Below are 26,120 nucleotides of genomic sequence, written 5' to 3'. Positions count from 1 at the left end.
TATGAAGGGTTGTTTGGTATTTTCCCTATAAGTTCCTTAATGTATTTGAACATTTTTGGGACTAGGTTCTCAACTATTGACTACCCTAAGTATTCCCAAACTCTCATTCTCTTATTAACTCTCAAAAATCAGAAGTCTTCTCTCCCAAGGGCTCTTCTCAAAGGTCTTCTCCCACACTCGAGCTAGGGTCTCAAGATCAACAAGGTTTCTCTTAAATTTCTTAGTGTATTCAATCAAGGTATGTGTGGATTGATTCATGGGTTCCTTTCACCCATGAAGTCCTAAGATTTTCTCAAGATTTCTTTCAATTTCAATTGATTATGAACCCTAGTTTTGATGAATTGCATTGGGCTGATTTAATTCTATTTTTAGATGTTCTCAATGATCATTATATGCATATTTTCATATGAATTTCATGATTTTAAGTTGAATTATGAATGCCCATGCATGAAGCTATTTCCAAGTTAAGATTATGTAGTTAAAGTTGATTTTCATGAATAGATTATGAGTTCAATGATCTTCAAGTAAAGTTTTCATGATTTAAAGTTGAGATTATGATTTTTTTTATGAAAGTTATAATGATGATCAAAGTTAATATCAAAGAAGTTATTATGGTGTGATAAGTCCATCTATCATGTATGCATATTTTACCTTAAGTTACAAGTATAACTATGATCTTGAGTTCCAAGTTATATTCAACGAAAGCTTTATAAATGTTTGACAAGGTCTACAAATGAGTTTAAAGGTACTTTTTGCAAAGAAGTTTTATGAATGATGATTCTATAATTTTCAAGCAAGTTAATGATAGAGTGAGCTAAGACCCTAAATATGTTTTACGAATAAAGATATGTAATGATGAAAGGTCTACACTCACATTACATGAGATAAAGTTAAGGAGCTATTCTATGATTATGTTCTTATGAAGAGTGGATTGGTAGTAGATATGGATCCTCCCACATGTTGATTGAGTTTATGTTTTATAGTTTGTCTATTCCGTTGAGAGTTTACCTAACACCGAGTGGACCTTGGATTAGGCATTCTCTCCCATAGAAAAGGTAAGAGACGTGTAGAAAGATCCCATTATCCTATAATTATGTGCCATTGTAGGATAAAGGATGACCCGTATAAGAGGCTTGATTCCTTAGAGGATTACCTATAGAAGAGACTTGATTCCTTAGAGGATCACCTGTAGAAGAGTCTTGATTCCTATGAGGCTCATCAGTAGAAAAGGCTCGATCCTTCATGTAGCTTAGTGGATCCACATAGGCATATAAGAGTCTACCTTGGCAAGTAGTCTCCCCTTTTCCTAGGATGTATGGGTAAATATTGGGACTCTATGTTGTAGCTCATATGGTTTATGTCGGTTAATGGTCGCTCTCACAAAGGGTATAAGGTCCACCTTTCAAGGTTTAAGGTATTTCTTACTATGACTACTAATATCTTTCACATGTCCATGATCTCTCATAAGGTTAAAGGTCCGATCTCACAAGTTATATGACATGAAGTAAGTTTTACTATGATGTTTATGATGTTTTGACCACAAGTTTTAATATGATTTCAAATGATTTTCAAGACTTGTTCATGCTTTTCATTACATTGGTTATGCATTCTTTGTTCATATTGTTTATGTCTTATTTCATTGTTCACATACTTAGTACATTCAATGTACTAATACATACTTTTGTGCCTACATTATGTTATAATGTAGGGCTCGGTGATTACGCTACATACTCTTGTGGCTAGATAGGAGACGTGTTCACTTGATTTGGTAAGTCCTCATACTTCAGGGACTACCTATTGAGCTTATTTCTTTCCTTGCTAATTTTAGACTATGTTGCTATTTTGAGATGTTCTTTTCTCATTCGGGGAGCTAGTGACTTGTTTTATGCCTCCATATATGTTAGTATGATAGAGGCATGTTTAGACAGGGAGTTGATGTAGTCCATTGGATCATAATACTTGAGGTTATCTTCCGCTTTTCTTATTATGTTTATTTATCTTATGTATGTGATGTATGCTAAGATGGCTTGATTGGGGTCTCTCACATCCCGATTTTTGTGTTGCGGCTTAGACCTAGTTTGGGTCGTGACATATATACTACAACGAAATGTTCCTGTCATTATGGATAAACCAATGGGGGAAACATTTGAGCCACAAAACTTCTGAGTAGTGACTTAAAAATTTTGAGTATATGCCAGACTTAGACGAAATTTGAGTTAGGTGATGTATAAAATAATTTGGTAATGGATGAGGGATTTAATTTTGATTTTGATTATTTGAGTTGATATCGAAGATGATAAAGAGCTTATACGGCTTTAATAAATCGAATTCAGGCAAGTAAAACTCTCGTAATTGATTGTAACACCCCTTAAAAATTTTCCCTAAGATTCGGACCTTTCTTGTATTCGGGTAGGGTTGAACTCTATTATTGTAAAGTATATGCTTGAGTTAAGATGAGTCCCTTAGTAATTGAAGAGTGTTGGAGGTGATGTGGGGTCACAAAGGACCCCTAGGACCAAGCTAAGTCCAAAAGGTTCGTCGTGGTTAAGTTTTTAGATGAGTTCATTTAAGGGGTCGACTTCTAACGACCTTATCTTTTGAAAGACGACAATCTGGGTGGACCACAACCTATCAAATTAAAGGTCGTCGAGTCTTCATTACAACGCCACTAAGAATGTAATTTTTGGAGTTTGGAGTCAAAAGATATGATGATCCTAAGACGAACTAGCTCGACATGAATTTTAGGCCTGGGTTGCAACTGTTGGGAATCTGGGCTTGGTACCGCAGTGGCGCGATGCGCCACTATTGCGCCAGGAACATGCCTCAGTAGTTTGGTCCCTGCATGGTGCACCACTACGAGGTGTGCAGGGTTTTCAAGCCTATTTTCCAGAACCCAGAAAATATGGCCTTGGCGTTGTAAGGGCGCGACGCGCCACTATCGCGCCAGGAATATGCCTCAGTAGTTTAGTCCTTGGCGTGGCGCGCCACTAACAGATGTGCAGGTTTTAAGCCTAATCGACCTGGCGCTGCAATGGCTTGACGCGCCACTATCGCTCCAGGAGCGTTTTCAGCCTATTTTTCAGAATTTTGGAGAAAGGGCAATTTGGGAATTGTCCCAAATTATATATGTATCAGCCTTAGCACATTTTGGGACCATTTTCAATCCCTCACTCTCTCTCTAAAAGCCCTAGAAAATTTCCCTCTCCTTTCTTCTTCTCCAAATCCTTCCTCAACAAGATTTGCCTCCAAGAGCTTCAAGACTTCAAGTTGCCATTGAAGACCCAACAACAAGGTTTCTTCAAGAATCTATTCTAAGGTATGTAAGGCTACTCAAAGCATGTGTTGAGTCCACCCATGTGCCCTACTCTTCTTTGAGGTTAGATATCCATGAGAATGGAGTTTCTTGATATGGTTTGTGTTTGAATGAGTCTTGTCTCCTAGTAATTTGATTCTTATTGTGTTGATGTTGTTGAGCTAAGAATTTCTAAAACCTTTATGTTAGCATGAATTGATGGAGATGGTTTGTTAATATGCTTTGTTGATTTCCTTAACCATGTGATTATGTTGAATATGTCAATTTCCTTAAATGTGTTATTCCTCTTGAATTATTGGTTTAAAACCTTGGAGTTGTGATGAGTCCTAAGGATGCGATAAATGAAGAGAGGAATGGTTTGTTATGTTTGTGGGATGTTGTAAATGCATATCTAACTTAGACTTGAATGAGTTGATTTGAGGATAGAGTTGACGAGTTGGTAAGGTCTTGAACGAGACTTGCCATTATGAGTTGATTGAGTTGATTGAGTTGATTTGAGGATAGAGTTGATGAGTTGGCAAGGTCCTAAATGAAACTAGCCGTGAGGGCTTATTTGAGATGATTGGATGGAGTTTTATGAGCATAGAGTCATGGGAGGAGTATCGAGCACCGAAGCGGGTGAGAGTATAGTCCATACTTGAACCCCAAAAACTACGCCGCCAACGTAGGTTGGGATGGAACCGTTAAAGTCGGATGCTTCCCGTGGGATCGAACCGTTAAAGTCGGATGTTTTTTCTTTTATTGTCCTGAAATGATAGGACTTGACTAATCGATGGAATCCATGATTAGGGAGGCGTTCATGCCCTGGCAAGGTATGGACGGACGTGGCAACAACGTTGGATTGTTATACTATGACTGGCTCATAAGTGATGTTTGTCGGATAAGAGAAACTCCCATTTAGGTCTTGATAGTACTCCGAGTCAGTTGAGTTGAGTGGCATGTGATTTGGTCCCGTCTAAACCTTTTCTTGTTAGACTTAGGACACTTGAGTCAGTTGTTACTTATTTATGAGTTGAGATTTCCGAGTTTGTTGATCCTTTTCTGATGTTGTTTTATTCGGCCATTTTACATACTCGTACATTCCACGTACTGACGCCATTTGTCCTGCATCGTTTCATGATGCAGAGACAGGTACTAGAGATCATTAACCGGCGCACCGTTGAATATTTTCACACTTTTAGCTACTTGGTGAGTCCTCCTAGTTTCCGGAGGATGTTGAGCTTGCTGAATAGTTTTGTGTTGTTTCCTTTATTTTGATTATTGGTAGCCATGGGCTTGTCATTGGCACCTACTAGACTTTGATAGAGGCTTCATAGACTAGAGTGTTGGGAGGTTGGACTGTTACTTTGAGGAGTCTTATTATATTTGTTTTGTTTAGTTGATAGTGTTTGGCCTTCGCCCCCCATAGTGTGAATAGTGTGTTTATGATTGAGTTCCCCATTGAGTGAATGTGATTAAATGATAGTGTGACTGAATCAGGTGGTTCGCTTGAAGGCCAGAAATGGCTTTCGAGTGCCGGTCATGTCTAGGGTACCCTCTCGGGGTGTGACAAACATGATATCAGAGACCAGAGTTCAAGAGTCCTAGGAAGTCTATGAAGCCGTGTCTAGTAGAGTCTTGCTTATGGGTGTGTTGTGCACCACACTTATAATCAAAAGGCTATAAGACATTAGGAATTGTTTCACTTCTTTCATACTCTGAATTCGTGCGATAGAGTTAAACTCTATAAAACTCCTTTCTAATTCGTGAGTTTATATGTTACAGATAATGCCTCCAAAATGTACGACTAGCTAGAGAAATGTTGATAACACAAAGATGCCCCAGTCAGAGATACACCCATCGAGGGTTAGAGGCCGACCCGCAAGATATGCGGAGGCACCCGAAGTACCTGCTACTCCACATGCACCCACTTTAGAGACAGAATTTCGAGGGGCAATTGCTATGCTCACTCAATTAGTGGCTGCCCGGAACGGTAACCAGAGTTCACCGACTCTTAGCTCTAGTTCCCAAGAGCCGTCTGCTGCCACTAGAATTAGAGACTTTCTGAGAATGAATCCACCGGCATTCACGGCTTCTAAGGTTGATGAAGATCCCCAAAATTTTATTGATGAGATGTAGAAAATTCTGAAAGCTATGCATGCTACAAAAATTGAGGAGGTTGAGGTTGTGTCTTATCAACTCAAGGATATGGCAAATATTTGGTATAACCAATAGGAACAAAGTAAAGGTGAGGATGCTGAACCTGCTATGTGGGATGAATTTGAAGGAGCCTTTCTTGACCACTTCTTTCCCCGAGAATTGAGGGAAGTGAAAGTAGAGGAGTTTGTGACTCTGAAACAAGAAGGCATGACTGTTAAGGAGTACGACCTGAAGTTCATCCAGCTGTCCAGGTATGCTCCAGAGATGATCCCAGATACGAGGTCGAAAATGAGAAAGTTCATCTCCGGATTAAGGAGACATGTGAAGAGAGAGTGCAAAGCAGCATTGTTAATCTCCGACATGGATACTTTAAGATTGATGGTGTATGCTCAGCAGGTGGAGGATGAAAAGAGGAAAGACAAAGAGGAGCATATGAGCAAGAAGGCAAGGTCAGCTGGGCATGAGAATGAACATAAGCAGAACAAGGGCAATAGGTCCTTCTTCCAGAAGAGGCCTTTCAACTATGCCTCGTCCACATCAAGTGCACCTATGCCACAGAATAGGTATGATCGGCAAGGACAGAGTCGTCAGAGTTTTAGACCCTAGGGTTCTTAATCCCAGACTAGTGTGAGTCAAGGTTCGAGAGGGAAGCCACCATGCGGCAAGTGCGGTAGGCTCTACTTGGGGGAGTGTAGAGCGGGAAGGGTTGGTTGTTCTAAATGCGGCCAAATGGATCATTTTCAAAGGGAGTGTCCAACAGGGGGAAACAGAGCCCAATATTCTACCACCACACCACCGGCCAGGGGTGATCAGAGGGGCACTACTTCAGGCACGAGGGGAGGTACAAACCATTTATATGCAATGGGTAGTCGCCAAGATCAAGAGAACTTTCCAAACGTCGTGACGGGTATGATTCGAGTCTCTTCTCTTGACTACTTTGTTTTGATGGATCCGGGTTCCACCCTATCTTTTGTGACCCCTTACGTGGCTAGTAAATTCAATAAAATTCTTGAACGTCTTCTTGAGCCTTTCAGTGTAGCTACTCCTGTCGGTGATTCTGTCTTAGTTGAGAGAGTCTATAGAGATTGCACTGTGTCAATTCATCACAGGGATACCTTGGCTAACTTGGTTGAGTTGGACATGGTTGATTTCAATGTGATCCTTGGCATGGACTGACTTTATGTCTGTTATGCCTCTATTGATTATAGGACTCGGATTGTTAAGTTCAAATTCCCGAACGAGGCTATCATAGAGTGGAAGGGGAGTCCTGTTGTGCCTAAGGGTAAGTTTATTTCCTACCTTAGGGCTAGGAAGCTAATCTCAAAAGGATGTATCTATCACATTGTCCGAGTGAAAGATGACAATGTTGAGTCCCCATCCCTCAAGTCGGTCCCTATTGTTAATGAGTTTTCTGACGTCTTTCCTGAAGATCTGCCTGGAGTCCCTCCTAATAGGGAGATCGACTTTGGGATTGATTTCCTTTTTGATACCCGGCCTATCTCAATCCCTCTATATAGAATGGCTCCGACCGAGTTGAAAGAGTTGAAAGAACAGTTGAAAGACTTGTTAGATAAGGGATTCATTAGGCCGAGTGTCTCACTATGAGGTGCTCTGGTCCTATTTGTGCGAAAGAAAGATGGGTCCCTTAGAATGTGTATTGACTACATACAGCTGAACAATGTCACCATAAAGAACAAATACCCTTTCCCCAGAATAGATGACTTATTTGATCAACTTTAGGGTGTCATTTGTTTCTCAAAGATAGACCTAAGATCGGGCTACCATAAGTTGAAGGTGAGGGAGTGTGATATCCCAAAGACAGCTTTTCGGACCCGCTATGACCACTTTGAGTTCTTGGTGATGTCCTTCGGGTTGACTAATGCCCCCGCAGCTTTTATGGATCTCATGAACCGAGTATTTAAACCATATCTTAATATGTTTGTGATTGTATTCATAGATGATATCTTGGTCTACTTCCAGAATGAGGAGGAGCACGCCCATCATCTTAGAGTCGTCTTGCAAACTCTGAAGGACCAGGTATTGTATGCAAAGTTCTCCAAATGTGAATTTTGGCTTGCATCAGTGGCCTTCTTAGGCCACATTGTATCTGGAGATGGTATTCAGGTCGATGCCCAAAAGATTGAAGCAATGAAAAATTGGCCCAGACCCACATCCCCGATAGAGATAAGGAGCTTCTTGGGTTTGGATGACTATTATCGAAGGTTTGTAGAAGGATTCTCATCCATATCATCATCATTGACCAAGCTGACCCAAAAGAAGGCTAAGTTCCAATGATCCGATACTTGTGAGGAGAGTTTCCAGAAATTAAAGGCCAAGCTAACCACTGCCTTTGTTCTAACTTTGCCCGATGGAACAGAGGGCTTTGTGATCTATTGTGATGCATCTAGAGTTAGTTTGGGCTGTGTGCTGATGTAGAAGGGAAAGGTGATAGCCTATGCTTCAAGACAGCTTAAGGTTCACGAGAGAAATTACCCAACTCATGACCTCGAACTAGCAGCTGTGGTATTTACGCTTAAAATTTGGCGCCACTACTTGTATGTAGTGCATGTTGATATGTTCACCGATCACAAGAGCTTACAATACGTCTTCAGCCAGAAGGAACTCAACCTGAGGCAAATGAGGTGGCTCGAACTACTCAAAGACTATGATATGAGCATCCTCTACCACCTAGGTAAAGATAATGTTGTTGCTGATGCTCTTAGCAGGTTATCTATGGGTAGCACTGCCCATATGGAGGAGGAAAGGAAAGAATTGGCTAGAGAGGTGTATAGATTAGCCCGGTTGGGAGTTCGTCTGGGAGAGAACAATGAAGGCGGAGTTACTGTTCAGGATGGGTCTACATCCTCACTTGTGGCAGAGGTAAAGGAGAAACAAGATCAGGATCCCATCCTTCTCCAATTGAGGAAAGTTGTTCATAAACAAGAGGTGATGGTTTTTACCAAAGGGGGAGATGGTGTGTTAAGGTACCAAAATAGGTTGTGTGTACTTGATATCGATGATATTCGAGAAAGGATTATAGCCAAAGCGCACAGTTCCAGATACTCTATTCATCCTGGCTCTACAAAAATATATCATGACTTGAGGGAAATCTATTGGTGGAGTGGGATAAAGAGAGACATTGCAGAATTCGTTTCCAAGTGCCCGAATTGTCAACGGATGAAGGTTGAGCATCAAAGGCCATGTGATTTAGCTCAAAATATAGAAATCCCAGAATGGAAGTGGGAGATGATCAACATGGACTTTATTACAGGTTTGCCGAGGTCCCAAAAACAACATGATTCGATATGGGTGATTGTGGATAGAATGACGAAATCAGTTTACTTTTTTTCCAGTTAAGACTACTGACACCGCAGAAGATTATGCAAAGTTATACATTCAGGAGATAGTCAGATTGCATGGAGTTCCCTTGTCTATTATCTCAGATAGAGGAGCTCAATTCACTTCCCAATTTTGGAAATTCTTTCAGAAGGGACTGGGTTCGAAGGTGAACTTGAGTACGGCCTTTCATCCCCAGACAGACAGCCAAGCAGAGCGCACCATCCAGACATTAGAAGATATGTTGAGGGCATGTTTGCTTGACTTCAAAGGAAATTGGGATGATCACTTACCTCTCATAGAGTTTGTATATAATAATAGCTATCATGCAACCATTCGAATGGCTCCTTATGAAGCTTTGTATGGGAGGAGGTGTAGATCGCCAATTGGATTGTTTCAAGTTGGTGAAGTTGAGTTGATTGGTCTTGATTTTGTTCACCAAGACATGGAGAATGTGAGAGTTATTCAAGACTGGATAAAGACAGCCCAAAGCCGCCAAAAATCTTACACCGATGTGAGGAGGAGAGACTTAGAGTTTGAGGTGGATGATTGGGTGTATTTGAAAGTGTCACCCATGAAGGGTGTCATGAGATTTGGAAGGAAGGGGAAGCTTAGTCCTCGATATATTGATCCTTACCAGATTTCGAGGCGGATTGAGAGTGTCGTCTATGAGTTGGAGTTACTCTCGGAGCTAGCCTCTATTCACCCGGTATTTCACGTTTTGATGTTGAAGAAGTGCTTAGGCGATCCCTCATTGGTAGTCCCCATTGATAGTATTGGAGTTAAGGATAGCTTATCCTATGAAGAGGTTCCGGTCCAAATTCTTGATCGCCAAATTCAAAAATTGAGGAACAAAGAGATCACCTCAGTTAAAGTCCTGTGGAGAAATCAATTGTTGAGGAAGCCACATGGGAAGCGGAGAAAGATATAAAATCTAAATATCCACATCTATTCGTGCCTACCGACAAGAATGTTGAAGGTAATGTCCATTTTCTTGACTTGGATTTGTTTGCACATTATGAGTTTGATTGGTAATTTGTTTGAGAATTTGATTGGTTGAATGACTGAATTCTGATTGTGATTTGTACCCCGAGTCCATTCTTGGTTACTCGTCATTCGAGGATGAATGATCCCAAAGGGGAGATAATATAATACCCCTCAAAATTTTTCCCTAAGATTCGGACCTTTCTTATATTCGGGTAGGGTCGAACTCTATTATTGTGAAGTATATGCTTGAGTTAAGATGAGTCCCTGAGTAATTGAAGAGTGTTGGGGGTGATGTGGGGTCACAAAGGACCCTTAGGACCAAGCTAAGTCCAAAAGGTTCGTCGTGGTTAAGTTTTTGGATGAGTTCGTTTAAGGGGTCGACTTCTAATGACCCTATCTTTTGAAAGATGAAAATCTGGGTGGCCCATGACCTATTAAATTAAAGGTCGTCGAGTCTTCTTTACAACGCTACTAAGAATGTAATTTTTGGAGTTCGGAGTCAAAAGATATGACGATCCTAAGACGAACTAGCTCGACATGAAATTTTAGGCCTGGGTTCAACTGCTGGGAATCTGGGCTTGGCGCCGCAGTAGCGCGACGCACCACTGTCGCGTCAGGAACATGCCTCAGTAGTTTGGTCCCAGCCCTGGTGTGCCACTACGAGGTGTGCAGGGTTTTCAAGCCTATTTTCCAGAACCCAGAAAATATGGCCTTGGCGCTGTAAGGGCACGATGCGCCACTATCGCGCAAGGAACATGCCTCAGTAGTTTGGTCCTTGGCGTGGCGCGCCACTAACAGATGTGCAGGTTTTAGGCCTAATCAACCTGGCGCTGCAATGGTGCGATGCACTACTATTACGCTAGGAGAGTTTTCAGCCTATTTTTTAGAATTTTGGAGAAAGGGCAATTTGGAAATTGTCCCAAATTATATATATATCAGCCTTAGCACGTTTTGGGACCATTTTCAATCCCTCACTCTCTCTCTAAAAGCCCTAAAAAATTTCCCTCTCCTCTTTTCTTCTCCAAATCCTTCCTCAACAAGATTTGCCTCCAAGAGCTTCAAGACTTCAAGTTGCCATTGAAGACCCAACAATAAGGTTTCTTCAAGAATCTATTCTAAGGTATGTAAGGCTACTCAAAGCATGTGTTGAGTCCACCCATGTGCCCTACTCTTCTTTGAGGTTAGATATCCATGAGAATGGAGTTTTTTGATATAGTTTGTGTTTGAATAAGTCTTATCTCCTAGTAATTTGATTCTTATTGTGTTGATGTTGTTGAGCTAAGAATTTCTAAAACCTTTATGTTAGCATGAATTGATGGAGATGGTTTGTTAATATGCTTTATTGATTTCCTTAACCATGTGATTATGTTGAATATGTCAATTTCCTTAAATGTGTTATTCCTCTTGAATTATTGGTTTAAAACCTTGGAGTTGTGATGAGTCCTAAGGATGCGATAAATGAAGAGAGGAATGGTTTGTTATGTTTGTGGGATGTTGTAAATACATATCTAACTTAGACTTGAATGAGTTGATTTGAGGATAGAGTTGACGAGTTGGTAAGGTCTTGAACGAGACTTGCCATTATGAGTTGATTGAGTTGATTTGAGGATAGAGTTAATGAGTTGGCAAGGTCCTAAATGAAACTAGCCGTGAGGGCTTATTTGAGATGATTGGATGGAGTTTTATGAGCATAGAGTCATGGGAGGAGTATCGAGCACCGAAGCGGGTGAGAGTATAGTCCATACTTGAACCCCAAAAACTACGCCGCCAACGTAGGTTGGGATGGAACCGTTAAAGTCGGATGCTTCCCGTGGGATCGAACTGTTAAAGTCGGATGTTTTTTCTTTTATTGTCCTGAAATAATAGGACTTGACTAATCGATGGAATCCATGATTAGGGAGGCGTTCATGCCCTGGCAAGGTATGGACGGACGTGGCAACAACGTTGGATTGTTATACTATCACTGGCTCATAAGTGATGTTTGTCGGATAAGAGAAACTCCTATTTAGGTCTTGATAGTACTCCGAGTCAGTTGAGTTGAGTGGCATGTGATTTGGTCCCGTCTAAACCTTTTCTTGTTAGACTTAGGACACTTGAGTCAGTTGTTACTTATTTATGAGTTGAGATTTCCGAGTTTGTTGATCCTTTTCTGATGTTGTTTTATTCGGCCATTTTACATACTCGTACATTCCACGTACTGACGCCATTTGGCCTGCATCGTTTCATGATGCAGAGACAAGTACTAGAGATCATCAACCGGTGCACCGTTGAAGATCTTCACACTTCCAGCTACTTGGTGAGTCCTCTTAGTTTCCAGAGGATGTTGAGCTCCCTGAATAGTTTTGTGTTGTTTCCTTTATTTTTATTGGTGGTAGCCATGAGCTTATCATTGGCACCTCCTAGATTTTGATAGAGGCTTCATAGACTAGAGTGTGGGGAGGTTGGACTGTTAGTTTGAGGAGTCTTATTATATTTGTTTTGTTTTGTTGATAGTGTTTGGCCTTCAGAGCCCATAGTGTGAATAGCGTATTTATGATTGAGTTCCCCATTGAGTGAATGCGATTGAATGATAGTGTGACTGAATCAGGTGGTTCACTTGAAGGCCAGAAATGGCTTTCGAGTGCCGATCATGTCTAGGGTACTCTCCCTGGGCGTGACATTGATCTTGGTGTGAAGGGTTGGTTTTAGAACGTCATGAGTTGGTGGTGTGTTGCAAAATAGGAGCTTGAAACTCAAATTTTGACTTTCTATCTCTGTGCAACCCTCCAGTTTGGGATTAGACACACCAGGGCCGGGCCGCTGTGGCGGGATGGGGCCCGCCGGTCATGGACAAAAATAAAAAAAGCTCTAAAAATATTATTTTCTGCAAAACTTTATTCTTGAGAGGTAAGGGGCGATCTAGAGCTGTTTGTTATCATTTTTTCATGAATTCTCGTGCCAAGGTAAGTTAATTACTCTTCTAATCTATATTTTGATTCTTCAAACCTAGAATTATGGTTAATTATTCTTGGGGGAGGATTTTGACTTGAAATTAATGGTGGAAAAAGCCTTAACTGAGCATTAAGATCATGAACTTGGCTAAGGGTTAATATTATGATATAATTCGGTAAATTCAATCATTTTATTAATCATTTGCATATGTGTAGTTGTTTTAGACTAAGAACAAGCTGAAAGACTCTGGAAGGAGAAGTCTCAAGTCTTGTAAGAACATTCAGGCTTGGTTTCGAGGTAGGTGAAGATTTATTTTTCCGTATGTGTTATATATGCCTAGTAATTGCTCCATTGTATGCATGTATGTATGTGAATTGGAAAAAATGAAATTAGCCAAATGAATGATTGTTTTATTATCAATTGCAATGAACCTTCCTTGATGGTTGTAAGTGTGAAACTATTCATTGTGTTTTTTATTGTGATTGTGGTTGATTGAATCGGGTGTCACTTCTGACACATAATTGGATTAGCTGTCATGTTCTGACACACAATTGGATGGGTGTCATGTTCTGACACAATATTAATTCGGATGTCACATTCTGACACATTATTGGATCGGGTGTTATATTCCAACAAACTAACAGTTTGAGTGTGGGTTCCATGAGAGAACCATTCTTTGATTGTGGCATTGACATTGAGATTGTTAATATGTGTATATGTATATGTACTATTTATGAGATGGTAAGTGTAAAGTCTTCAATATATGTGTGCTTATTGTGTTGTGGTTACTTGCTTATATTTCAGTTACTGGAATAATCACGTGATCCTATCAGTACACCATTGTTTGGTGTACTGATACTGCACTTGCTTTTTCTTTGTTTAATATAGTGCATCTTCAGGCGGCTGTTGAGGACCTCAACTAGGAGATCGCTGATTTCAGAGTTCAAAGGTGAGTCAGTTCTTTCAGGCTTCCGTGAATTCTTCTCAGTCTTGGTCCTTCCTTTCAAAACTTAGACTTCTCAGACTCTTATTTTATTTTATAGTTTTTTTGGATTGCACCCCCTTTCTTTAGACTTTATGGTTAGTAGAGTTTTGGTACAATAACTTTCACATTCTAGGATATTGTATTTCCGCATTGTTTATGTTTGGTATGTTACATTACTGAATTATATGGGAACTCAATTTTTAAAAATATTATTTAAACCTGCTTCTGTATTTTTAAATGTTTTTGTCTCTTTAGGGCTGTTAAGTTTTGGGTGTTGTATCGATTCTTCCATCGGAGGATTAATGTGAGTGGCAATCACAGTAGGTCAGGATCGTGACATATACACAACCCTTGTGCCAATTGGTCTTGACAATTAAGAAAAAATTATACCTACTTCACTATGAGCTAAATACAGTAGAAATGAAGCAAGATTTGGCATGGACAAGAACAAAATCACACAAATTATAATCCTTTCTTCTGTATATCTAGTTCTTGTCTCAAAATTCATCAAAACATCAACTCTTCTTGTTTTATTTCTTGGGTGAACTCACTACTCTTCTTTCCTGGCTTGTTAATTTTTCTCTCAATTTTCCTCTTTATTCCTTTTTTCTGAATTTTCTTTTGGCTAAGAGTCCGGGCGCTCATCTCAATTAATTTTATGAGATACTTATCATCTATGGAATACCTATGACCTTCCTATCTGCAACAAGTACTAGATAACTTCACCAAAGCTAAGACAAATGAAAAAGTCCCATATTGAGGGTTTTTGGTCCACCAGATGTGGAAGTTCCATATTGGGTCCGACTAAAACAAGGTTCGCGCCAAAAAATTTACATTGAGAGAAAATACTATGTAACAAAGGAGATTACATATTCAAGAAGATTCAAACTCCAGACCTCTAATTAAGGATGAATGACTATTTACCACTCCATCGAACCTTTATTGGTAGGTTGGGCTGCTCTACACACAATTTACCTTCCTCACTCAGTTTGATTCAATTTTTTTATTAATCAAATTTATTATATTCATTCTTAAATTTGTAAATTAAATTAGATCAATAAAAGTCAGTTGTATCAATTTCATTTTTGGTTTGGTTAGGATAATTAGAGAATTAGATGGACAAAATTTTCGATTTGATATGATAATTTTAGAGAATTAGATGGACAATTTTTTTTATTCTTTGTTTTAATCACCATGCTAAAAAGATCACAACCCTAAGTTAACAAATATTAGTAGTTTATGTAGTTAACTAACTAAATTTTTATCTTATTGGTGAGGACTCTATTCTTCATCTCGTGATCCCCTCACCTATTTCCTCCACCCTATTCCTAATTTTCATTTAAAATAAAAAATTACAACTTCAAGCTTAGGACCCTCAAAGATCAATAAAGTAAAAGTATTTTATTTTAATTGTCATTTTAACTCTTTTTACATTCATTAAAAAAATTATTAAGTTATTTTTATTTAATAGCAATAGATATAGTAAAAATAATTGCAACTTTAGTATTAAAGAAATGAAGATGGCAGCAATTCAAAACAACATAAAAAATCCCCTTTCAGAAAAAATTACATTATTTATATATAATTAAAATTAATTTTCATGTATATATAATAGATGTAAAATTCGATTCAACTTCTTTGAGTGATTATTTTATTATATTTTAAATGTCCTTGTAAAATTTTTTGCTCCGCCACTGATGTCTCTTGAATACTAAAAATTTATTTCTCAATAATCCTGTTAGATTTCTTTCTCTTAGTTTCTCTCAAAAAAAATTTAAAACAAATTGAATCTACATAACACATATAAATAAACAAACATAAACATAAAAATAGAAAAATACTTTTTTATTATATATTATAAAAGTTGAGAATGATAATTTTGATCTATAATATGATTTGATTTTTCTAGCGATAAAGTTTTATCAATCAATCACTGATAGAGTTGCAACATGACCATGTTTAAGTTATTGGTGAATGGTGATCTACAGATCTAATTTATAGTACCATAAAACAATAATTAATGTACCATAACCTTTTCTTTTTATAGAGATATGATCCAATATAGTGTGGTCAAGATTGAAGTAACAATGGTACATATATGGACAACATTGGTGTAACAATAATTAATGTACTACTCCCTTCGTTTCATTTTAGTAGTCATGATAATGTTTTAGACAATTTTTAAGAAAATATTAATTAGGAGCATTATTCGACTAATATATCGCTTATCAATTCTTTAATCTTTATCTATTTATGTACCTTTTAATTCTAGATAATTAATGCTAAGGGTAAATTATATACTTATGATATCTCTATATACTTATGATATATAGATTTATATAGTTCTCACTTCAAATAATATTGGAGACTTTACTCTAAAATAGTGTTCAAATTCTATATGCATTCTATTTTCTTAAAAATCGATTAAATCGTATATTAGTCACCATAATTAGTCTTTATTTTAAAATAACTAGTATATGTCAAAATAATTATTTTATTTTGTCAATTTCCAGTTGTGACGGGGTTGCATCAAGGATCAACTCTTAATCCGTTTTTATTTGCCTTGGTGATGAATGGATTGACGCGACAAATTCAAGGTGAGGTGCCATTGTATATATTTTTCGCGGACGACATAATCTTGATTGATGAGACTCGTAGCGGAGTTGACGCTAAGTTGGAGGATTGGAGACGTACCTTGGAGTCTAAAGGGTTTAAGTTGAGTAGGACCAATATAGAGTACTTAAGTTCAGTGACACACCGCAGGAGGTTGGCACAGAAGTTAGGCTTGATGCCCAGGCCATCCAAAAAAAAGTAGTTTTAAGTACCTTGGGTCTATCATGCAAGGCAGCAGGGAGATTGACGATGATGTCACACATCGTATAGGAGCAGGATGGATGAAATGGAGGCTCGCTTCTGGAGTGCTATGTGACAAGTGCCACCAAAACTTAAGGGCAAGTTCTACAAAGTGGATCGGCTATGTTATATGGGGCGGAGTGTTGGCCAGTTAAGATCTCTCACGTTCAAAGGATGAAAGTGGCCGAGATGAGAATGTTGAGATGGATGTGTGGACATATAAGGAGCGACAAGATTAGAAATGAGGCTATTCGGGATAAGGTAGGAGTGGCCTTGGTGGAAGACAAGATGCGGGAAGTGCGACTAAGATGGTTTGGGCATGTGAAGAGGAGAGACACAGATGCCCCAGTGCGGAGGTGTGAGAGGTTGGCTATGGATGATTTCAGAAAAGGTAGGGGTAGGCCAAAGAAATATTGGAGAGAGGTGATTAGACAGGATATGACGCAGTTAAAGCTTACCGAGGACATGACCTTAGATAGGAGGGTGTGGAGGACCTACATTAGGGTAGAAGGCTAGTACATCGTCCCGTTATTCTTTCGTATTAGTAGGCGCATTAGCTCACTATAATTTCTTCTGCTCGAATTTCTGTTATTATTTATTACTTTCTGTACTTTATTTACTCTATTTTATCTGTGACGCTTTCGTTAATTGCTTCTTATATCGTTTTGAACTTCTTAACCTTATCTGACCGTTTTTTATGCTTTTATTGAGTCGAGGGTCTTTCGAAAACAGCCGTCCTACCTTGGTAGGAGTAAGATCTGCGTACACTTTACCTTTCCAGACCCCACTTTATGGAATTTCACTGGATTGTTGTTGTTGAATTTGACGAAAACATGAAAAAATCAGGTCCATTTACCCTCTTTTAATTCCAAAATTGGACCTTAATATTCAGCCAAACAATAGGCTTTCGAGCCCAACATCTTGAGACCATACACATGCTCGACCCAGCTTAATTTTTCATTATCAAAAATCAAAAAATAACCTTCAATCTCTTTTGCATTCTCTTAATTATTTTACCAATTTTATATTTTTTATATTAAAAAGCTAAAATAATTAATTGAATATATAAATGGTCTGATTTTTGTTTTATCAAATATCCATACTCAGCATCGTTGTTTCGAAGGCCAAAAAGGTAAGCGTTCAGTGTAATTTTGCTTCACCATTTGAGTTCTTCGGAGTTTTATAATTTAAATTATTGTTATTACATAAAAAAAATTCCCAATTTATTGACAACAATGAAAAGGTTATAATTTCTTATGGACACAAATAATTTGTGGGCTCAGAATATTTTCTGCTCCTCCACTTCAAAATCTATTTAGTTCATTGATTATAAAACAAAAACTTATTTATTAAAGAACTATTCGAAACACATGCAATAACAAAGCTTCCGCCCGCTATACGCAGAATTTGGAGAAGACCGACCACAGCGATAAAGAAAACTCAATTTCCTTGCATCTGATATTCTGTAACGGCTACTTTCTGTCATTGAACATTCCCAGTGCTCCTTGTTCAATGATTTGCTCTGTAAAGTTCATAGATAATTCAGCATTGGATTTCGACTATATCTAGAATTCAATTCGGTCTCCTCTAGTACCTCGATGGTTGTCTCACAACTGGCCCAACTCAGATCTCTACTGTGGTGTCAGTTAAAATAAAACTAGACAAACAAATTAAAATAGAGGGGAGTAATATCTTATAACATGGGTCCGACTTTTCGATGTGTACTCCAATTAACATTACTCAAAGAAAAAGGCAGAACCATCGCTACAAAAATATCACACATCCATTCTTATAGCATCAAACATTTTATTCTTCTGATAAATTAGGTAGTTTGAAAGATCAGCAAATTAGAGCTAGTATTTGTGCCTGCCCCATCCATCAGTCACCTTGTTTCGATATGCAAGTTTGCAGAGAAGTTGGTTAGTAGAGATGAAAGGCTATGTGTAACAATTCTATTAGAAGACCACCCCCACCATGGGATTCCAGCATAGATGCCTACATCAAGTGAAGTTCTGCGTCTACGTCTGGTGGAACTTCACTTGATGTATGGGGCAGTCGAATTAGATATATCACACTTGCTCAAATCGAACCACCATCTTCAGACGAACTAGCCAAGTCTATTTTGAACTACATCGCTCTTTTGATAGCAAATTATCGACCCCTTGTTAAAGATGCAATTATCAGCAACAAGTCATGGCCTGATACTGATTCGAACCCGAAAATTATTGGATTAGTCTTTGACATGTTTTGCAGTTCCATGATTGATGTAGCAAATGAACTTGACATTCCTTCCTATCTTTTCTTCACTTCTGGTGCTGGTTTTCTTGGTTTCCTGTTTTACCTTTCCGTTTGGCATGACCAATTTGGGAGAGAATTTAATGATCTGATGGCGATTTTAATATAGCAGCCTATGCTCATCCGGTACCCTCAAAAGTCTTGCCTACGTTTGCATTTGTCAAGGAAGGTTATGACTCATTCCGCAACCATGGTGTCAGGTTCAAAGAAACCAAAGGAATTCTCATCAACACAGTTGCAGAATTTGGAAGTCACGCTGTCGATAGCTTAGCATCTGATCCTGAATTACCTCCAGTTTACACAGTAGGATTTCTTCTTGACCTTGAGGCACAAAATGGTAAAGGGAAATTCCAAATCTGAACATAAAGAAATCATGAAATGGCTAGACTAGCAGCCACTTTCCTCTTTTCTTTTTTTGTGCTTTGGAAGCGCAGGTAATTTTGAGCTATCACAGCTTATCGAGATGGCAATTGGACTTCAACAAAGTGGGGTTAGGTTCTTGTGGTCAATACGTCCTCCTGTGGACGCTGAAACTACAAAATTAGAAGAGATATTGCCGGAAGGATTCTTGGAGAGGACAAAAAACATAATGCCGGAAGAATTCTTGGAGAGGACAGAAAACAGAGGAATAATATGTGGATGGGCACCTCAAGTTGATATCTTGGCTCACAAAGCTACTGGAGCATTCGTGTCTCATTGTGGATGGAATTCGCCTGTGTGGCATGGAGTTCCAATTGTGACATGGCCCCTTTATGCAGAACAATACATTAATGCGTTTCAATTGGTGAGAGATCTTGAGATGGTAGTGGAATTGACATTGGATTACAGGATGCACGACAGTGATCATCGCGAAATTGTGAAGGTAGAGGAGATTGAGAAAGCTATAAGATGCATAATGGACAGTGAAAATCCCCTGAGGAAGAGTGTCAAGGACACGGGAGAGATTTGCAGGAAGGCATTGATGGAGGGTGGATCTTCTTTCATTTCTCTAGGACGATTCGTCGAAACTATTCTTGATTCCTAGAATTTTCACTCTCTGTACTCTTTATGTTAACAGAGTCTTGTTTCATATCAGTATGTAGGGGTGCTTATCGGGTGGATTTGACGGATTATTATGCTTAACGGTTTAACTTAACGGTTATCGGCTTTTAAAAGTACTAATCCGCTAGCCAACCTATAAGATATCGGTTGGATTGGTATCAGATTAGCAATTATCGGACGGTTATTGGGCGATATGATAGCATGTAAAATTTCTGCCACTTACTTCAATTCCCCTTCACAACAGGCATGCACAATGTAATTTAGGTAAACAGATAATCAATGTCATATGTGAAGTTGTGAACAGATTAACAACAATATATAGGCCTACAGGCTACAGCCACTTGAACTTCACACTTTCACAATATATTCACAATATACAGGCCTACAGATCAGCCACCAGTCCATGTCAGTCAAGATTAAAGAAGAGTTCACAGTTGACACTACACAACTTGACAGTCTCTTGCTCCTGAAGTGGTGCAAAAGATCATTATCTATTGGAAATTTTCATCAGAAATGCATTGAAGACAACCTAAGTCATAAAACCACTAACATATAAAAGCAACTGCAACTCCATTACTGATCAAAATTAACTCAAACAACTTTCTTCTCGTCTTTCTTTTCTTATGGAAGCACATTCTTCTTTAGTTCTCCTGCATTCAACAAATGAATACAAATCATATTAAAGAGACAAGCATGTATGCGCACACACAGGGAGTGAGAGAGAGATAGAGAAACTGGGTATTTAAATCTACTGTACTATATATTTATTCCTGCTTGCATCATACCTTCAGGCTTTAGCTCCTGTAACTCATTCAACTGCAACCAAATATGGAGGAAAGGAACCAATAATTATGTGATATATCAGCTAAACGAAAACATCTTTGAAGCAGTTTAAATCTGGACAATAATCTTTGAAGTAGTTTAAATAGAAACCAAATGATCGACAATAATCTGGACATTTATACCAAATGATTTAGAGTTTAAATCTGGATCAAATGGAATTTAAGAGAAAGATACATTGAAAATAAACTAATCTAAATTACCATGATCATTCAAACAAATAATTGCAGCATGCTCGAAATGATAAGCCCAGAAATGCAATAAACATCAGACTCAAATACAGTAAATTTTGGCGAAAATGTAACATGTAAGCTGCCTAACATATCTAACTGCATGTCTAACACGTTCTATAGACAAAGAGCAATCTTTTAAACCATCCTGAACAACAAGATTCATGATATGATCCATACACCTCACGTGAAGGTGATTACCGTTCATCAAATTAGTTCCCATTTTTGTTAATTGCTTAGACATTTCTTTCACTGTCACATCATTTGAACTTGCATTATCAACTGTGACAGTAAAGATCTTATTTATCCCCCTCTCACGTAAGCACCTACTAATACCATTTGCCATATCTTCACCTTTATGGCTAATAATAGGACAAAAATTAAGTATTTTCTTGCGTATGTTCCAATCACTATCAATCCAATGGGCAGTGATACACATGTAATTGATCCTTTGTATAGAAGTCCATGTGTCAGTGGTAATACAAATTCTCTGTTTTGTTTCTATAAAATACCTCCTCAACTTTTGTTTTTCTTCATTAAACAGATTAAAACAGTCCCTAGTTACAGTACTACGGGAAGGGATCCAAAAATGAGGTTGAGCCATTTTCATAAATTCTTTAAAACCTTATTTTTTGAAAAAGCTAAAAGGAAGTTCATCAACTATTACCATACGACATAATGCCTTCCTACACTCTTCTTGGTCAAATTTCCAAGAGACAACAACTACATCACTTTGACTACCCCCAGAATAGATTTAAAGCCTATGGTTTATTGTTTTTTATCAACAAGAGGAGTAGGAAGTTTAGGACATGTCAACAAATGACCAAGAAGAGTCGACGTACCATCTCTTGACCTAAAATAGTACAACTTATAGCAATGACTACATTTTGCCTTCGTACCTTCGGAAGTTTCAACTTCTGTAAAATGATCCCAAGCAGCAGACCTTTTTCTCCTTCTTTTAGCACTAGTTGACAGAGTTATCTCAGCATGACTTGCTGCATTTGAAGCCTCACTTTCACCTATCACCTTATCACTTTGTTCAGCCATGCTAGAAAATTAAGAGTTTAAGACTTTGCGTCCCTGTATTCATAGATAGTCGAGGGCTCAAGATATTAAAGCACAACAGAAAAATGTTTTTCCAAAACGAATTGAAGAGAAAGATGAAGCTTTAACAAACACAAAATATGTAACATCAATCTTTTTACTGCGAGAAAAATAAAATTATTTACTTACTTAATGTGATCTCCATAGTTTTTGGTTTCAAAATTATACAATAATGTTTGAAGGTCATTTCAGATAAATAATAGTTTTAGTAGTTTTCACTAACAAAGCTTCAAATGTACTATTTTCATGTTCAAACACAACTTTAACTTGTAGACGTTTTTTCAACTTAACTTCAAATACCATATTTTTTTCAAATATAAACCATTCATGTCCAAACGCCTACAAACCATGATGAGAAAGTTCATATTTTTGATGAGTAAAATCATCCCACATCATGGAGAAACAGGGGAAAATTAAACAATCTTTACAACTACATAAAGATATCATCAACTCCATCAGCTCCAACCTCAATGGTAGCTCTACCCTTTGACTTCATTTTGCTATCAACAAATGAGAGTTTTAAGAGTGCTTTGAGAAAAAGTTGCTTATTTCATACATTATAAGTAGTCGAGAGTACACAAAGAACAAGAAAAAAGCACTACAGTTTCAAAAGCAGCCTTACAGTTACAGATGTATAAGAGTTGAAGAAGCCTTACTGTAAATTTGGCGGCCTAAAGCTCTGTAGAAGAGTTGAAGAAGAGTTGAAGACAAGTAGCTAAACCTAAACTAAAGAGGCGGAAGATGGAAGTAGACAAGTTTGTAGAACTCTGTAGAAGAGTTAGGGGCTTAGGGCTTCTAGTTTCCACTTTAAAAGTATAAATGGACCTGCCTATTTAATTAAATTGGATAGGCCTGTTTAGTTAAATGGGCTTGACCCTTATTTTAGGTTTACAAATAAAAATTATCAATATTATATATATTTTATATGTTTAGGAATAAAATATATTAAAATATAATAAATTCTTAACGGATTAACGATTTATCCAATAACAAAATTGAGTAATCTGTCCCCCACACCGACAAGCCATTAATTATAAAATTTAAATCCATTTCTCACCCGCTAATCCGATAACCCAATACCAATAAGGCAATAAGCCAATTTTGCGGTTGGGTTATCGGTAGCGGATGGTTTTGAACAACCCTATTAGTATGATACTGTATGTATCAAATAAGAGGTATTATTAAGATGTGGGCAGGGGCGGATTTACGTAGCCCGGAGGGGTGCCACGCCACCCCTGGTCTCGATTAAAAATTTGTATATATATATATATATATATATATTTATTTATAAAGAAAGTATAAATATTAAACGTGATGCAAACTTTTTTTATCATGCTAGACATTGGTAGCAAATTTATTGTAAAAATAATTATGATTAAAGAGATTATAATCCTAGATGTTTTGTAAGTAAAATCTTAATTAAACCAACATAACAAATCTAAATTTTGTATGCAAATTTGCTAATAAATATTAAGTATTATCTTGCTCTACACTAAAGTTTTTGCCATAGATTATAATTCAAAGCAGCATGGCACCCAAAGATTTAAAATTCTGAATCCGCCTCTGGGTGTGGGTATATTTATCCATTCCTAAGAATTTAGGCCTCATAAGATCATTGGTAGAGTTTATAAGAATAGTTCTGAGTAGGGTGTATTAGCTTTTTTTTGTTACAACAAAAGTTCATGGCAATATATATGTTGATAACCAGAGCTTGATAAAAAGAATGGTCAAATAAAACAGCTATTCATGAAAATTAAAAAGACCTCGCGCGGTTGTCAAATGATATCTCCCTTGTTCTTTAGTAAGTGTTGCGATCTTGTTGGAGAACAAAGATCTCGAGCTCACTCAAGAACAAAATATTGAAAAGGAAAGAAGTAACTACCATGCAAGTTGAATAGCAAATATAATGCAGAAAATATTTTTCTGAGATTGTAGGCTTCTATTTCTAATAGCACCATCACCAATGATGCCTTTTAAATAGCCTTACAACTCAACTAAAATGCAGAATTAAAAGGGCACTAACTCAGTAGTGATTTCAACTAAAATAAGAAACTTAAGGACCAAATAATAACTATCCTAGACTAAGTCAAAGTGCAGTAAAATAATAAAAGAAAGTTGTAGTAATTCTTCTTCTTTTTTTGAATCATTTATTCAACATTCTCCTTTGATTCAAAATCACAACACCAAGCAATGATCTAAAGTAGACATGCTTTTGATATGGCAGTGCCTTTGTGAATATATTTTCTACTTGCACTACTAAAAAATGCGAAAAAATGACTTTGGTCAAATTCGACGGAAAAGCGATGCAATTACTTCCGTCGCTTTTTGGCTCGACGCTTTTAAAAAAGCAATGAACAGGGTCATAAAAAGAGACGGACTGCATCGCCCCTATTTTGTTTTTTTTTTAAATATATATATAAAAAATGACGGACTCCGTCTTTTTATTTTTTTAAAAGTAATTATTTAATATAAAGCGATGGATTATTGGTCTCTGTCCATCGCTTTTTGATATTGGTGTTCTTAAAAATTTTCAAAAAGTGACGGACTTAGAGTCTCCGTCCATCGCTTTTCTAGAAAAAATTTTAAAAAAATTCCAAAAAAGCGATGGACTAAAAGACCATGTCCGTCGCTTTTTCTGCAATATTTTTGACAGTAAAAATCTGCAGTTTCTGCTGTCCACCTACAACAGATTTCAATTCACTTTCTAGCAATTCAACCCATTCAAACACAAATAACAATAAATAAAATACGCAAAATACATAATAACAAACATAATTAAACACTTAAAACGAATAAAGTCATAATTTAGAATGATTTGCTATGGTAGCCTAAAAGCAAGTCAAAACTACGAGAAGGGCGTGAGTAAGAAAATGCCTCTCTAAGAGAAAAACTTTTTCTTGTCGACGTGTTATTCCGTGAAATAACTCGAATTTCAAATCATTCAATTGCTTTTGACAAGTCTCGCAGCTACTAAGCTTTCAGCAGCCCGCTAGGGCGACCTCCTTATGCATGGACAATCGGCCCCCTTTTTTTTTTCTTTGAAAAAGCAATAAGAAGTAAGGAGATTAAACTCTCGGATGAGACTGTAACAACTATATTTCAATTTATCCTCTTTCTAGTTTTCTCGAAGCTTCTTGTTTATATCTCTCATCAAAAGGTGCTATTCGATAATGTCTGTCTGCAAAAAATATAAAAATCAAACCAAATCAAATATAATTAATTTATTTACTTGATTTAATTTAATTTTTTGTTTTGAATTGATTTTTTCGACCACCCATGAATGGAACCCCTACCCATAGAGGAACAATCAAGTAAAAGATGAACGTCCCTTTCCTTTTAGTTTCCACTATATATCATTGTGCAATAGGAACATGTTCATTTTTCTGTCGCATATTTTATTCCATCGAGAAAATGTCACAACCCTGACCCCCTGTGATTGACACCCACACTAACCTTCTAATGGGAGAACCACTATTACAACCCAAACTAACAATAATCACAAGAGAATAAGCAATTTAAGGTACTAAATAGATTAAATATAAGACAAAGGGTCCTGAGTGCCCATAAACTCAGTCAGTTCAGCTAAACATGCGGAAATACCCCTAGAATCTGAAAGTCGAAGTACCAAAACTCTAAGGAAAAATAAGTCTAAAAGAAGGGGATGCAACCCGAAGAGTCATAAATTAAACCAATGTTTGAAAGTTTATGTCTGAATGATGGACCAAGATATAGAAGAGCTCATGGTACCTTCAAGAACTGGCTCACCCTTTAAACTCTTATAGATCAACAATCTTCTAAGCGAGGTGTCTAAATAGCCACCGAAAGATGCCTTGTACCCAACAAGACAGTGTAAATGCAGTATCAGAACACAAGGACATCAATGTACTAGTAGAATCACGTGGCTAGCCAGTATGTGAGAGATGAGCAAGTAATTACAACACAATAAACATACATATATAGAGCAGACTTATCACTTATCACCTCATATCTAGTACTTCAGCATAATCGCTAATTAACAATCTTAGTTATCATACATATTCAAGAAGGGGTCCACTCATGGGACCTA

General features: G+C 37.6%; 1 pseudogene; it reads left to right on the top strand.

Moving 5' to 3' along the window:
- Positions 1 to 5,812: 5,812 nt before the first annotated feature.
- LOC129892743 (UDP-glycosyltransferase 71K1-like) lies at positions 5,813 to 19,863 on the top strand (annotated as a pseudogene).
- The last annotated feature ends 6,257 nt before the right edge of the window (positions 19,864 to 26,120 follow it).

Source organism: Solanum dulcamara, chromosome 6 (genome assembly GCF_947179165.1).
Source record: "Solanum dulcamara chromosome 6, daSolDulc1.2, whole genome shotgun sequence".
NCBI classification, from domain to species: Eukaryota; Viridiplantae; Streptophyta; class Magnoliopsida; order Solanales; family Solanaceae; genus Solanum; species Solanum dulcamara.
The sequence above is the reverse complement of the archived record's forward strand: the minus strand, read 5'-3'. Positions and strand labels throughout refer to the sequence as shown.